Here is a 13,321-nt window from a genome sequence, read left to right on the forward strand (position 1 = left end):
GTGCCTGATCTCAGAGGAAAGGCCCTTAGTTTTTCCCCGTTGAGGATAATGCTTGCCGTAGGCTTGTGATAGATGGCTTCGACTATCTTGAGGAAAGTTCCTCCAAACCCCATTTTGGCGAGGGTTTTCATCATGAAAGGATGTTGGATCTTGTCAAATGCTTTCTCTGCATCGATTGATATGATCATATGGTTTTTATCTTTACTTTTGTTGATATGCTGGATTATGTTGATTGATTTCCGAATGTTAAACCATCCTTGCATCCCTGGGATGAATCCCACTTGGTCGTGATGTATGATCTTTTTGATGAGTTGTTGGATCCTATTTGCTAGTATTTTGTTGAGGATCTTCGCATCGGTGTTCATCAGGGAAATTGGTCTGTAATTTTCTTTCTTAGTGGTGTCTTTGTTTGCTTTTGGTATTAGGGAGATATGTGCTTCATAGAAACTGTTTGGGAGAGTTCCTGTTTTTTCAATTTCCTGGAAAAGTTTGAGGAAAACAGGCAATAGGTCTTCTTTAAATGTTTGGAAGAATTCGCCATTGAAACCATCTGGGCCTGGGCTTTTGTTTTTGGGGAGGTTTTTGATTACCGTTTCAATTTCCTTAACATTGATGGGTCTATTCAGGTATTCCAGGTCTTCTTTCTTCAGTGTTGGGAGATTATAGGAATCGAGGAATCCATCCATTTCTTTTAGGTTCTCCTTTTTTGTGGCGTAAAGACTTTCAAAGTAGTCTCTAATGATCTTTTGAATCTCACTGGTTTCTGTTATGATGTCCCCCTTTTCATTTCTGATTCGATTTATTAGAGTTTTCTCTCTTTCTTTCTTTGTGAGACTTGCTAGCGGTTTATCAATCTTATTTATTTTCTCAAAGAACCAACTCTTTGTTTCATTGATCTTTCGGATTTTTTTTTGGTTTCGATGTCATTAATTTCTGCTCTAATTTTTATTATTTCTTTCCTTCGGTCTGGTTTGGGGTCCTTTCTCTGGTCCTTTTCTAGGGTCTTGAGTCGTGAAGTCAAGCTATCTATGTGGGTCCTTTCTTCCTTCCTGAGGAATGCTTGGAGAGCTATAAATTTTCCCCTTAACACGGCTTTAGCTGCGTCCCATAGGTTTTGGTAGCTCGTGTCTTCATTCTCATTTGTTTCTAAGTATCTTTTGATTTCTTCCTTGATTTCCTTCTTGACCCACTCATTGTTCAACATGGAATTGTTTAATTTCCAGGTGTTTGATTTGATTTTCCGTATTTGTGGGTGGTTAGCTTCTATCTTCAGCGCATCGTGGTCTGAAAAGATGGTTGATACAATTTCTATTTTTCCGATTCTATTGAGGTATGTTCTGGGGCCCAGTACATGGTCTATTTTTGAAAATGTTCCATGTGCACTGGAAAAGAATGTGTATTCTTTCTTTTTGGGGTGTAAGGCCCTGTATAGGTCTATTAGGCCTCTCTCTTCAATTTCTTCATTCAGAGTCAGTGTTTCCTTGTTGAGTTTTGTTCTTGTGGATCTATCTAGAGGTGATAAGGCCATATTGAAGTCTCCGACTACAATTGTGCTGTTAGTGATGTCCTCTTTGAAGTCTGTTAGGAGTCGTTTTAAATATTTAGCCGGTCGTTTGTTAGGAGCATATACGTTTAAGAGTGTGATTTCTTCCTGTTGTACATATCCCTTGATAAACAGAAAATGACCTTCGCTGTCCCTTTTGATCTTTTTCATCCTGAAATCTATGTTGTCGGATACCAGGATGGCCACTCCAGCTTTTTTAAGGGGGTTGTTTGCTTGGAGGATTGTTTTCCATCCTTTGACTTTGAGTCTATGTTTACTCTGTTTGTTCAGGTGTGTTTCTTGCAGGCAACAGAATGTTGGGTTTAATTTCCGGATCCATTTAGCCACTCTGTGTCTTTTGATAGGTGCATTTAGGCCATTGACATTGAGAGAGATTATTGTGATGTGGTTTTGTGTCATCTTTCTGTGGGATTTGTTGTTCTTATGGGGCTCCTCCTTGTCTTACAGTAGCCCCTTTAGACCTTCTTTCAAGATTGGTTTTGAGTCTATGAAGTTCCTGAGCTGTTGTTTATCCGAGAAATAGTGTATGGTTCCTTCGAGTTTGAGTGAGAGTTTAGCCGGATAAAGTATTCTTGGTGAGGCATTCATTTCGTTGAGTTTTTTCACTATGTCCCACCATTGTCTTCGGGCTCGGAGGGTTTCTTCTGACAGATCGGCCGTAAATCTGAGGGGTGCTCCTATGTATGTGATTTCCCTCTTTGACCTTGCTACTTGTAGAATTGTGTCTCTATCTACAGCATCCGCCATTCTGACTATGATATGCCTTGGAGTCTTTTTATTTGGGTCTCTTTTTGCTGGCACTCTTCGGACTTCTTGTATCTGGACGCCTGCCTTCTCCAGCTCTGGGAATTTCTTAGTGATGATGTCTTTGACTATGTTTTTTTCATTGGGGTTACTTCCCTGTGGTTCTGGTACTCCAATGATTCTTATGTTGTTCCTCTTGAATTCATCCCCAGGGCTCTGATTCGCTCTATAGCCATTTTGAGGTCTTTGGCCATTATTTGTTGCTGTCTGTAAGCTTTCTGCAGCTCATCCTCAAGCTCGCTGATTCTGTCTTCGGCTGTAGTCATTCTGCTGTTGAGGGCATCTAGTGAGATTTTTATTTCATCTACCGATTGCTTTATTTGTGAGACTTCGGTTCGAAGGTTTGAAATTTCTGCTCTCATTTCTGCTCTCATTTCTTCCTGTATTTTCTTGGTAGACCGTTCCAGCGCTTGATTCATCTCCTCCCTTAATTTATTGGATGTCTGTTCCATAGTTGCTTGGAGTAGGTCGACTCTCCTCCATATTTCCTCTCTGAATTGTTTATCTGAGAGGTCGTAGATGTTGGGAGACTCTTTTGAGGTTTCTAGTATCTTTTCTTCTCCCTCTCTTCGTGGAGGGGATTTTCGCTGTTTCTTCATATTGTCACGGAAGTGCAGAGTTGGAACCTTAGAGTTATTTATTCCTCTTCCTTTTTGTGGGAAGAAGGGGCTCCGATTGTGCTAGAATTCCCTTATTCACTGATTGCTTTTATACTGTCAGCCTAAGCTAATGGCTATTTTGCGTAAATGTTTGAGATCGCAAAAGTGAGTTTTCAAAGGAATACACAGTACGGATTGAGCTGAGGTAGCAAAGAATAACTGCGGCCGCGTTAGCGTTGGCCGCTCTGAGAGGAAGCCACGCCCACTTTAGACCACGCCCACTAAGACACAGGCCACGCCCCCAGTGTCTTCCTGTTGATGGGGGGGACTTGCGCAGTTACAAGCCGGTTCGGGAGACGGTGCGCCGGGCGAGCAGGGAGTGACTTCAGAAACTCGGGAGACGCAGACGGCAGCGGGAAGTGGGGGAAAGGGAGGGCCTCAGGGAGTTCTTTGAAGGAATGAATTCTATCAATTGTGGCCAAAGGAGAAGGCATGGAATGGTAAAAAAAAATAACTGCGGCCGCGTTAGCGTTGGCCGCTCCGGAAAGAGGCCACGCCCACTTTTTAGGCCACGCCCCCTGAGATGAGGACACGCCCCTAAGCAGCAGAGTGGGGATTGGTCAGGATCCGACGGCGGCGGCGGAAAGGTGCCAGGCAGGGGCTTCAGGAGAAGCCCCGAGCCGCGGCGGGCAGGGGGCGGGGAGGGGGGTTATGTTTTGTTTTAAACGCTAATTATGCTACTGGTTGTCACTGTAATTAAATGCTATTTTGGTGTAATTTTTTTCTGCAGTGAGTAATCAATTTAATTATTAAGTAATTTTGTCCAAATATGATTTAGAGTTTTAAAAATTTCAGTTTATAAAGACCCTTGCCAGCTATAATTTAAAATACCTTTCTATTTTATCCTTATAATTTTTAAAGATGATTAAATCAGAATCAAATGGTCTTACTGAGTTTTTTGGGGGGTGCTTTGTTGACCATCAACTGAATAGAAAGTTTCTTGAAGGTGGCTGTTTCACAGGAAAAGGTGCATGAGTTGGACATTAGCTGTCGTGATATCTTCAAAGTTTGTCTCCTCAATCTATGGCCATATGCTAGAAAATCGACCTAGTGACGATTTTCTATCTATCAGATGTGGTTTGGGTGATATCTAGTGCTGGGACAGGCAGGAAGCAGATAAACACCTAATCCAAGCGCTTTATTTTACAGATGAGCAAACCAACATCCAAGAGTAATGAGTCACTCATGCCCTAACTTGGGGAGTAGTGAGGGGGAGAAGTCCAGTACAAATGTCATTATACTAAAGCTGTACGGCTGGGGATTTGGTTCTTGTTAGAGAAGTTGCCTTATGTGTATTTGGCCTAGGTTGGATCCCTAGAAAACAGAATAAAAGAATAAATAAAATTAAAGAAAGTTGTGGAGTCTGAGAGATAGTATATGGGGTTTAGGTACTTACTTGCCTCTGCTGCTGCTGATCCTGATTCAAATCCCTGGTACCACAAATGGTCCCCCAGAATTCCTGAGCATAGAGTCAGGAAATGCTCCTGAGCACTTGCAGTTGTAGCCCTCCAACCCTAAATAAATAGATAAAAAAAAATGTGTACAACATCCAAGGTAATATTGAAATTGTAATGCAACATTTCTTACGGGGAAGAGGAAGGGTAATAACTTATCTAGAATTTTGTTAATTTCTTTGTTCAAGATTGAATGCTTAGAATCTCAGAATTCTTCATTTATTATTCCTTTGGATGCTTGCTGTTACTCAGAAAAAGTATATGGTATGTACAAGGGCAAATACAAAAATTTGTAGAAAACTAATAGTAGCATCAAATCATGATAATATCCTTGGTAGTTTTAAAATCCTACAATTAAACTTATAAATAGACATCTTGAAATTTTGTTTATTAACACTGGCTCTGTTCAAAGAAAATAAAATTCCTCCAAGTTGCCCCGTAACATATACTTCAAAGATCTTAAATTGGATCAGAGCTAAAATAACACATTTCTTATTCAGGAACAACTTGTCTCCCTATGCCTAAAGTTCATATACTCTCCCTGAAAAATCTTATTCGTCAACATGATTGCATTGACAATTGATATCTGTACTAGTTAGGAATACTTATTTTTAACACAGCAAATGGGCAGCAGCAGTTAAATATTAAACACTATTTAAATTAGGACATAAATATAACTATGCATTATTCAGAATTGAGATAAGCTGATATTCAAATCAGACAGAAGGTCACTGCCCCTTGGTGATCGGCCTCTCAAACTGAGGCAGTACCCGTTCCATATAATGAAGTCAGCTCTTCAGCAGAAAGAATTTGCATCCAGATAGGGAAAAGAGACACATCATCTGTTTTCAGAATAAGCACTTTGTGCAGGTTTGATCTGTTTCAGTGAGCAACATGAGGATTAATCATGCTGCCTCTGTTTATGCATATTCAGAATTGGCTTTTTCTGGGAATTTCCCTCACCAAAGAGTCACAAAGTTATCTCCCACTTGGTTCCCAAATCATGACCTCTCCACTGTGACAGTGCACAGAGATCAGGTAATTTGCTTCCTCTTAGCTCAACTTTCACATTCTACGTTGCCTTTGCTTGACGGGAAGAAGGAGCCTTAATCAGAATTAACAATCTGTCCTGAAGTTGGGCCTGTTGACATTGCTAAACAGAGGTGGGAACCCAAGAGGTACAATCTTTATGGCTTGTTGCTCACATGGTTTTCAATCAGTTCCCGAACATACCCTAGGTGTAAAATAGTTTCTCCCAGTGTTGATTTATTGAGGGCTGTTCCTTTGTTTGCAGCTCTCTATGTCCTACTCGTAACAATGGAAGTAGGATGATTAATGTGATCATTGCCTGTCTTTGTGACTTGAGTAGTTAGATTCACTTTTAGATATGGAATTAGGTCATTTTTCCTCAAGGGTGCTTAGATGTGCTTTTAAAAATAAATTATGGCCAAAAAGAAAATTTGCTCTAGAGCATGATATCCTTAGTGATTAATAACCCACGAGTGCCACCCTTAAAAAATAGCAATAATTGAGTAGTTGTTGGTATCTCCCAAAGTAGTTGTTATTGTATGACCCATCTCATTTCTTTGGAGCTCTCTCTCTTTCTCTCTCCTCTCCCTTTTTCCCCCTCACCTATTTTGGGAGAATTTATGTTAATTACTGAATTGCCTGTTCCTGTGGGAAAAATTATTTCTTTATTATTTCTTTTGTTTTGTTTTGAGGCCATAGCTGGTCGTGCTCAAAGATTACACTAGGCTCTGCATTCAGGGATCACTTCTGGAAGGCTCAGGGAATTATATAGAATTGGAGGCATCAAACCCAGGTCACCTGTGTGTGAGACAAATACCTTATCTTCGCTCTCTCTCTCTCTCTCTCTCTCATTCTCTATCACTCTCTCTCTTCCTCCTCATGAATTATATATTTACCCCAACTCCACCATAGAAATGAAGAACTTTTAAGCTGCCAACTCTATTAAGCCCAGAAACTTTGGACTTTTGGGAGCTTGCTAATCTAATGCAGCATCACTTCTATGTAATTCGAATATTGATTAAAAAATAAGGTAAGATTATCATAAGAACTAATTTTTATAAATTATTTTCCAGATTACAAAGGACAGGATGTTTTCATGGAGATCTTAGCTTTTAAACTCACAATATCTTTGTGCATTAAATTCATACAGAGATACTTACTTAATAAGGCCACTAGGCAGGTAAGCAGGAGGTCATAATCAAAGCCTTGTGGCATTGTTTTTATAAGAAGAAGGGGACATTAATTACAGAATTACAATAAAAATAACATGAGTTGTGATTGAAACTGTGAAGGAAAATTATATATCACATAGTAAGGGGATCAATATAACCTTGGATGTGGGTAATAAGGAATACAGAATAGGCAATATAAAGATATTTAATATTGGGTAGAATGTAACTTGTCTCCTCATTGAATAACTAGATTTCTCAAACACAAGAAACCATAGAAAATATAAAATTATGATGGATTTTCTTATCCTAATGAAGTATTTTAACTGATGAGTTAATAAAATATTGAAAAACAATTTGCCAAATAAGTTATAATGATTAATTTGTTATTATGAGACTGCATATTCTAGTTTTCATAAGAAATGCAGAATAATATCAATGGTATACTTCAGAGAGCTCCTTGCATTTGTAATGTGATATTAGACACTTAAGGTAGGTTAAACTATGTTTAGGTTTATTAATCTGATATGTGATAACATTTTGTGATAATCACATTGTAAAAAAATTCTGATATATGCATTTTGTAGCACTGTTTAAGCACTGAAGCACTGTCGTCCATTGTCCATCGATTTGCTCAAGCGGGCACCAGTAACGTCTCCATTGTGAGGCTTGTTGTTATTGTTTTGACATATCAAATATGCCACGGGTAGCTTGCCAGGCTCTTCCATGCAGGCTAGATACTCTCTGTAGCTTGCCGGGCTCTCCAAGAGGGATTGAGGAATCGAACCCGGGTGAGGGGCGTGCAAGGCCTTACCTGCTGTGCTATTGCTCCAATCCTATACTTTTTGTATATGTAGACAAATACTAAAATATACCCTATAACAGAATAATTTCATAGGGATTTGGGAGGTAGATTTGAGAATTTATTGATTTTATTAAGGTACCATGATTTATGGTTATTCTAGTAGAGTTTCAGGTATATAGTGTTCCAACACCAATCCCACCACTTGTTGAACTTCACTCCATCAATGTCCCTTTGTTCCCCCTAACCCCAGAGCCTGACTGACTCATTGATAGGCTCATTATTAACTTTAGTTATTATAGTTCAGTTCTCATGCTTACAGTTTTTCTGGCTCTCTAGTTATATACATATAACACAATGGTCTCACAGTTGATGATTTACTTAGTCGTTACACTGTTCCTGATGTTGGCAGTCAAGAGAGGTACAGGGATGTATGTGTGTGTGTGTCTATGTGTGTGTGTGCACATGCGTGTGCGCGCATGCAAGTGCACGTGGGTATATCTGTGTTGAAATATTATTTTTCTAAAGCAAAAAAACCCTTAAGCAAATGTATAGGAAACTGACAAAATGTTATCTAAATCTTGGTCTCAGTGCTATTTAATTCAAATAATGCTCAGTGAACCCAAAAAAGCATAGCACTATAGCAGTGTTACACTGTCATCCTGTTGTTTATCAATTTGCTCAAGCGGGCACCAGTAACGTCTCCATTGTGAGACTTATTGTTACTGTTTTTGGCATATTGAATACGCTATGCGTAGTTTGCCAGGCTCTGCCTTGCGGGCGGGATACTCTCCTTAGCTTGCTGGGCTCTCTGAGAGCGGTAGAAGAATTGAACCCAGGTCAGCTGCATGCAAGGTAAATGCTCTACCCTCTGAGCTATCGCTCTAGTCCAAAAGAACGTATTTATCTCTAATTCCTCAACTATAAAAATATCATTCATCAATTATACCATGATTAAAGGATAGGTAAAGCAAAGTTAGTTTATCCTTTTCTCAACAATTTAAGATCAAAGAGGAGGCTTTTCCCATCACATACTGGTTTTGTAGGAATCCATCATGAACTAATATTCATTAATTTATTTGAATTAATTTTTACCAAGACATTGGCTGAACTTCTCAGTGAATAATGAACCACACAAAATCATTACAAGCCATTTGTTTTTTTCTGGCAAACTTTAACAATAGGGTTGAGAGGGGCCAGAGATATAGTGCAGTGTAAAAGATACTTGCTTTACACACATCCACCTAGGATTCCATCCCTGGCACCACATCTGATCCCTTGAGCTATTGCTAAGGTGTGATCCCTGAGTGCAGAGTCAACAGTAAACCCAGAGAACTTCCAGGTGTGGTCCCCAAAAGCAAAACCAAAACACATCAAAAAAGTAACACAAAACAAAAAGACACCAAAACAAAACAAAAAGCAGAAAAAGTTAAGGGGTTATAGCTAACAACTCATTTGTGTGAGATGCTCAGTTACATCACTCTCTCTCTCTCTCTCTCTCTCTCTCACACACACACACACACACACACACACACACACACGAGATAGAGGTGTATGCAAAGACAAACATGAAATCAATTGGACTGTGGGAAAGGTCTGATACAGTAAGATGTGTGGACCTTGATCTTAGCCTCAGTCCAAAATACACTTAAGTGCTTAAGAAAGCAGTTGTGATTTACTGCTTTGCCTTTCTCTGAAAGAAAACAGGAGAATGTGGAAAGGAAATTTGAGAGGGAATTCATATGACAAACTAGACCTAAGGTTCATACCTTCTATCATTGTATTTTCTTAGACCAGCTCTCCCGTTCGCCTAAAGTACATTAATCCCATTTTGTATAAGTTGACTGATTATACCTCTCACCTCTCACGAAAAACAAAGAAGTCACATTTCCTAAAAGTCTTTCTACCTGAGGAACTTAATCCTGAAGTGTCTCCATTTTATATTACAATCTATTGGAATTTTAATGTCTCTGGTTGTCCTGTATTGTTGATCTTGGACTCTTTAGTCATGTATTATAATGACATAATGGAAGGGGCTGTGGGATTAGAGCTAGAAGACAATATCCTAGAACTTAACTTTGGGAATTTTATCACTTTGAGACTTGTGGTCTGTTTTTCTTTAGATCTTAGTATGAAAAAATATGTGATATTACATGTAAAATAGTATTGAGGATTAAATGAGTGCGTTGGGCATAAAAGAGGTCATCCTGGATCCCTTGGAATTCTTCACAAACTAGACAAATAATTATTAGAACTTTAAGAGAAAAAATAATCACTTGTATCACTTGTCTTCCTGTTGATCTTCAATTTTCATGAGCAGGTGCCAGGAACGTCTCCATTTGTCCCTGTCGCATGCTAGTGTAGCCCAATGATATCTGCTCACTATAGGAACAGGAAGAGCCTCAAACTGTTCATTCAGGGTTTTAATGAAGAAGTCTGACCATCTCTTGGTGGGCAGCCATGCAGTCTTTTGACATCCTGTGGAATTCAGTTGGTAACAGCTCTAGTCCAGCGGTCATCTCTGAATCGAATTACATGTCCAGCCCACCTGATTTTTGATGTCTTAGCAAACGAGACACCATTCCTGATTCTTAATTGTTAACAGAGGTCGAAGCTCCAGACTCCTTCTCTCACTTTAGTGAGACGTGATACTCCTAGCATAGCTCTTTCAATTCCTTTTTAGGATAGCCTAATAGCGTTCTCATCCTGTTTTTGTAGGGGCCAGGTCTCTGAGGTGTAAGTTAGCGCAGGAAGAATGGTGGAATCGAAAAGATGTGCCCGGAGTCAGAGGTTCTTTGTTCTCTTAACCACTTCTTCAACGCTCTTGAATGCGTTCCACGCTGCTCTCTTCCTCCTGCACAGTTCTGGCACCAAGTCGTTCCTCATGTTGAGTTCTTGACCCAGGTACACATAGCTGCTGCATTCGAAGATGTTTGTTCTGTTGAGAGCAAATGGAGCATCAGGGACTAGTTTGTTTTTTCATGAAAATTGTCTTGTTGAGGTTCAGCTGTAGTCCGACCTTTCCACACTCGTGGTCGAAGTCGGCCAGCATTTGTGCCGCTTGGCAAATGTTTGGTGTTATGAGAACGATGTCATCAGTGAAGTGGAGGTGGTGTAGTTGCCGACCGTCTATCTTCACTCCCACTCCTTCCCATTCCAGTCATTGCATGGCATTGTTGACGTTGGCACTGAATAGCTTCAGTGAAATGGTATCGCCCTGCTGAACCCCTCTCTTTACATCAATGATAACTTCCTTGTAGAATGGTGAGATCCTGGTGGTGAATCCACAATACAGCTCGAGGAGGATCTTGATGTATTGAGTTTGAACGCCCTGTTTTGCTAGGGCTTAGATGACTGCTTTAGTCTCAACAGAATCGAAGGCCTTCTTTAAGTCGATGAATGTTAGACAGAGCAGCATCTTGAACTCTCATGAAACTTCAATGAGTTTGGTCACTGTGTGGATATGGTCGATCGTGCTGAGTCCTTTTCGGAACCCGGCTTGCTAGCATGGTTGTCCTTCATCTAGTGTTCTGCCTATTCTATTCAGGATGACACGAGTGAAGAACTTGTAGACAACAGACAGCAGGCAGATTGGATGACAGTTGACGATAAACTTTTATTGACTTCTTATAAAAGAAGTCATCCTGTATCTCTTGGAATTTTTCATAAACTAGACAAATAATTATTAGGATTTTAAGAGAAAAATAATAAGAAGTTTGTTAATAATATTATGCCTCCTTAATAAATGGTCTGGAGCGATAGCATAGCTGGTAGGGCATTTGCCTTACACGCGGCTGACCCAGGTTCGATTCCTATGTCCTTCTCGAGATAAGGCAAGCTACCAAGAGTATCCTACCTGCACTGTAGAGCCTGGCAAGCTACATTTGGTGTATTTAATATGCCAAAAACAGTGACAACAAGTCTCATGGTGGAGATGTTACTGGTGTCCACTTGAGCAAATCGATGAACAACAGAACAACAGTGCTATAGTGCTACAATGGATGGGCGAGGAAGAAAAAAAAAATAAGCAATTCACTCACATGGTTCCAGAAACTACATTTAAGAGTGCTGGCTAGAAGAGACAAAAATATGGAAAGTAAGGAGAAGGCTAATTATGATGGTTACTAAAAGAACAACAACAAAAAAAAAACAAGAACATGCAGATATAAATTCCAATAGGGAGATGAAGTTTTCCAGAGAGATTCCCTTAAGGGAAAAATTTCCCCTAAGTATCCTGTTTAAATGTCACAACTGTTCTATTTGTTGGACACCTCCCAGGAAATTAATCTTTCACCAGGGACAAACTTGGTGGTGGCATCTTTTTGCTCCTTTATAAGTTAGAGTTTATGTGTATCAGTTGAAACATTTAACTAGATCTCACTCTTCAGTGACCTCCCTAAATGCAGTCATATTTTCCAAGGCTCACTATTCTGTATTTATCATATTATGAAATTTTTTGTTATTTCCGGTTAAAATCATCTTCTGAAAATACCCTTATTAAGTAATATTTTAAAATAACAAGTGTTTTGAAAGTCAATCTGGAGGTGATTTTGCTGAAATTCTCCTCATCTTTTTATAACTATTTTATTTTGTTTCTCCAAATTTATCTCTTTTAAATAGCACATTTTCTGGGCCATAAGTGTTCTGTGCAGATACTGTTTTATCGATTTTTACCATAAACTTTTGTAATAAACTAAGAGCAGGTACAATTTCCCTTGATTTGTAATTTGAGGTACTCAACTCTTGACATTTAATAGATTGTTCTTACATGAAAACACTTGTTTGAAAGTTGAACTCTTCAGTAGGGATTTATATATTCACAAAAAATTCTGCTGTCTACAAAGTACTGGTAATTATTGAAATCCACGGTTAGAAATTTTACATGTATTCTGGGTTTTCTTTTCTCAAAAAATGTTTTTAATATTCACAAAACAACTTAATATTTATACTACAAGCCAGGTGCATCAAAACCAAATAAGTAAGTAGAGCTAGTCTGAGTCAATTGGGCCACTCATGACACTTTTTATTATTATTCAGATTTTTGTAAAAAAGTTTGCCATTTTGACACAATTCAGAAGTATATATAAAGGCAAAACTAATACTCTCAAAACTGTTTTGAGTAATGCCATCACGAGAGGAATAAGTGCCTAGTTTCTCATTGGAGCTCTCTGAAGTGGATAACATTCTCGGCGTTGCATAAATCTTTATATCCTTGTTTAGCAAAAATAAATCACTGCTTTTAATTCCTCTGCAATAGTTGATATACAATATAAAAGAATCAGTTGTATTGGAGAACTGAAATGTATGATGTCCTGAAGAATATATTAATCTTTATTTTTAAGAGAGTATTCATTAGTAGAGATGGCAGACAGGAATTGGAGAGGGCCTTAACATTCTCCCAAACAGATTTTAGCTACTTTTCTTTTTCATTTTTATACTTTTATATCTCAAACATATTTGGGACTCTTTGAAAAAATTTAATTTTAATGTTCCATGCTTAAAGTTTGAAAATTAATGCCTACAAAGTTCTAAATGTCATTAACTTTCTGAATAAGAACCTATATAGAGTTCACTTTAAATTGGTTGCTTTCCTTTATGAGAAATATGAGAATTAAACAGTCTAATAATGACTCAAATGACTCTCTAATATATTAACATCCCAATGAGTTGTAACAAGCCATTTAGTCATATTTGATTACAGTTAGACTGTACAGTTTTATAGATGGTTGACAAATTGGAAAGTGACAAATGACCACTGGCTAAATACAGATGTAGTGATGTCTTTATATGTGGCACATATACAGATCTTTTTCGACGACATTCATTCCCCACTATGAGTA

This window comes from Sorex araneus, chromosome 2 (assembly GCF_027595985.1).
Source record: "Sorex araneus isolate mSorAra2 chromosome 2, mSorAra2.pri, whole genome shotgun sequence".
NCBI classification, from domain to species: Eukaryota; Metazoa; Chordata; class Mammalia; order Eulipotyphla; family Soricidae; genus Sorex; species Sorex araneus.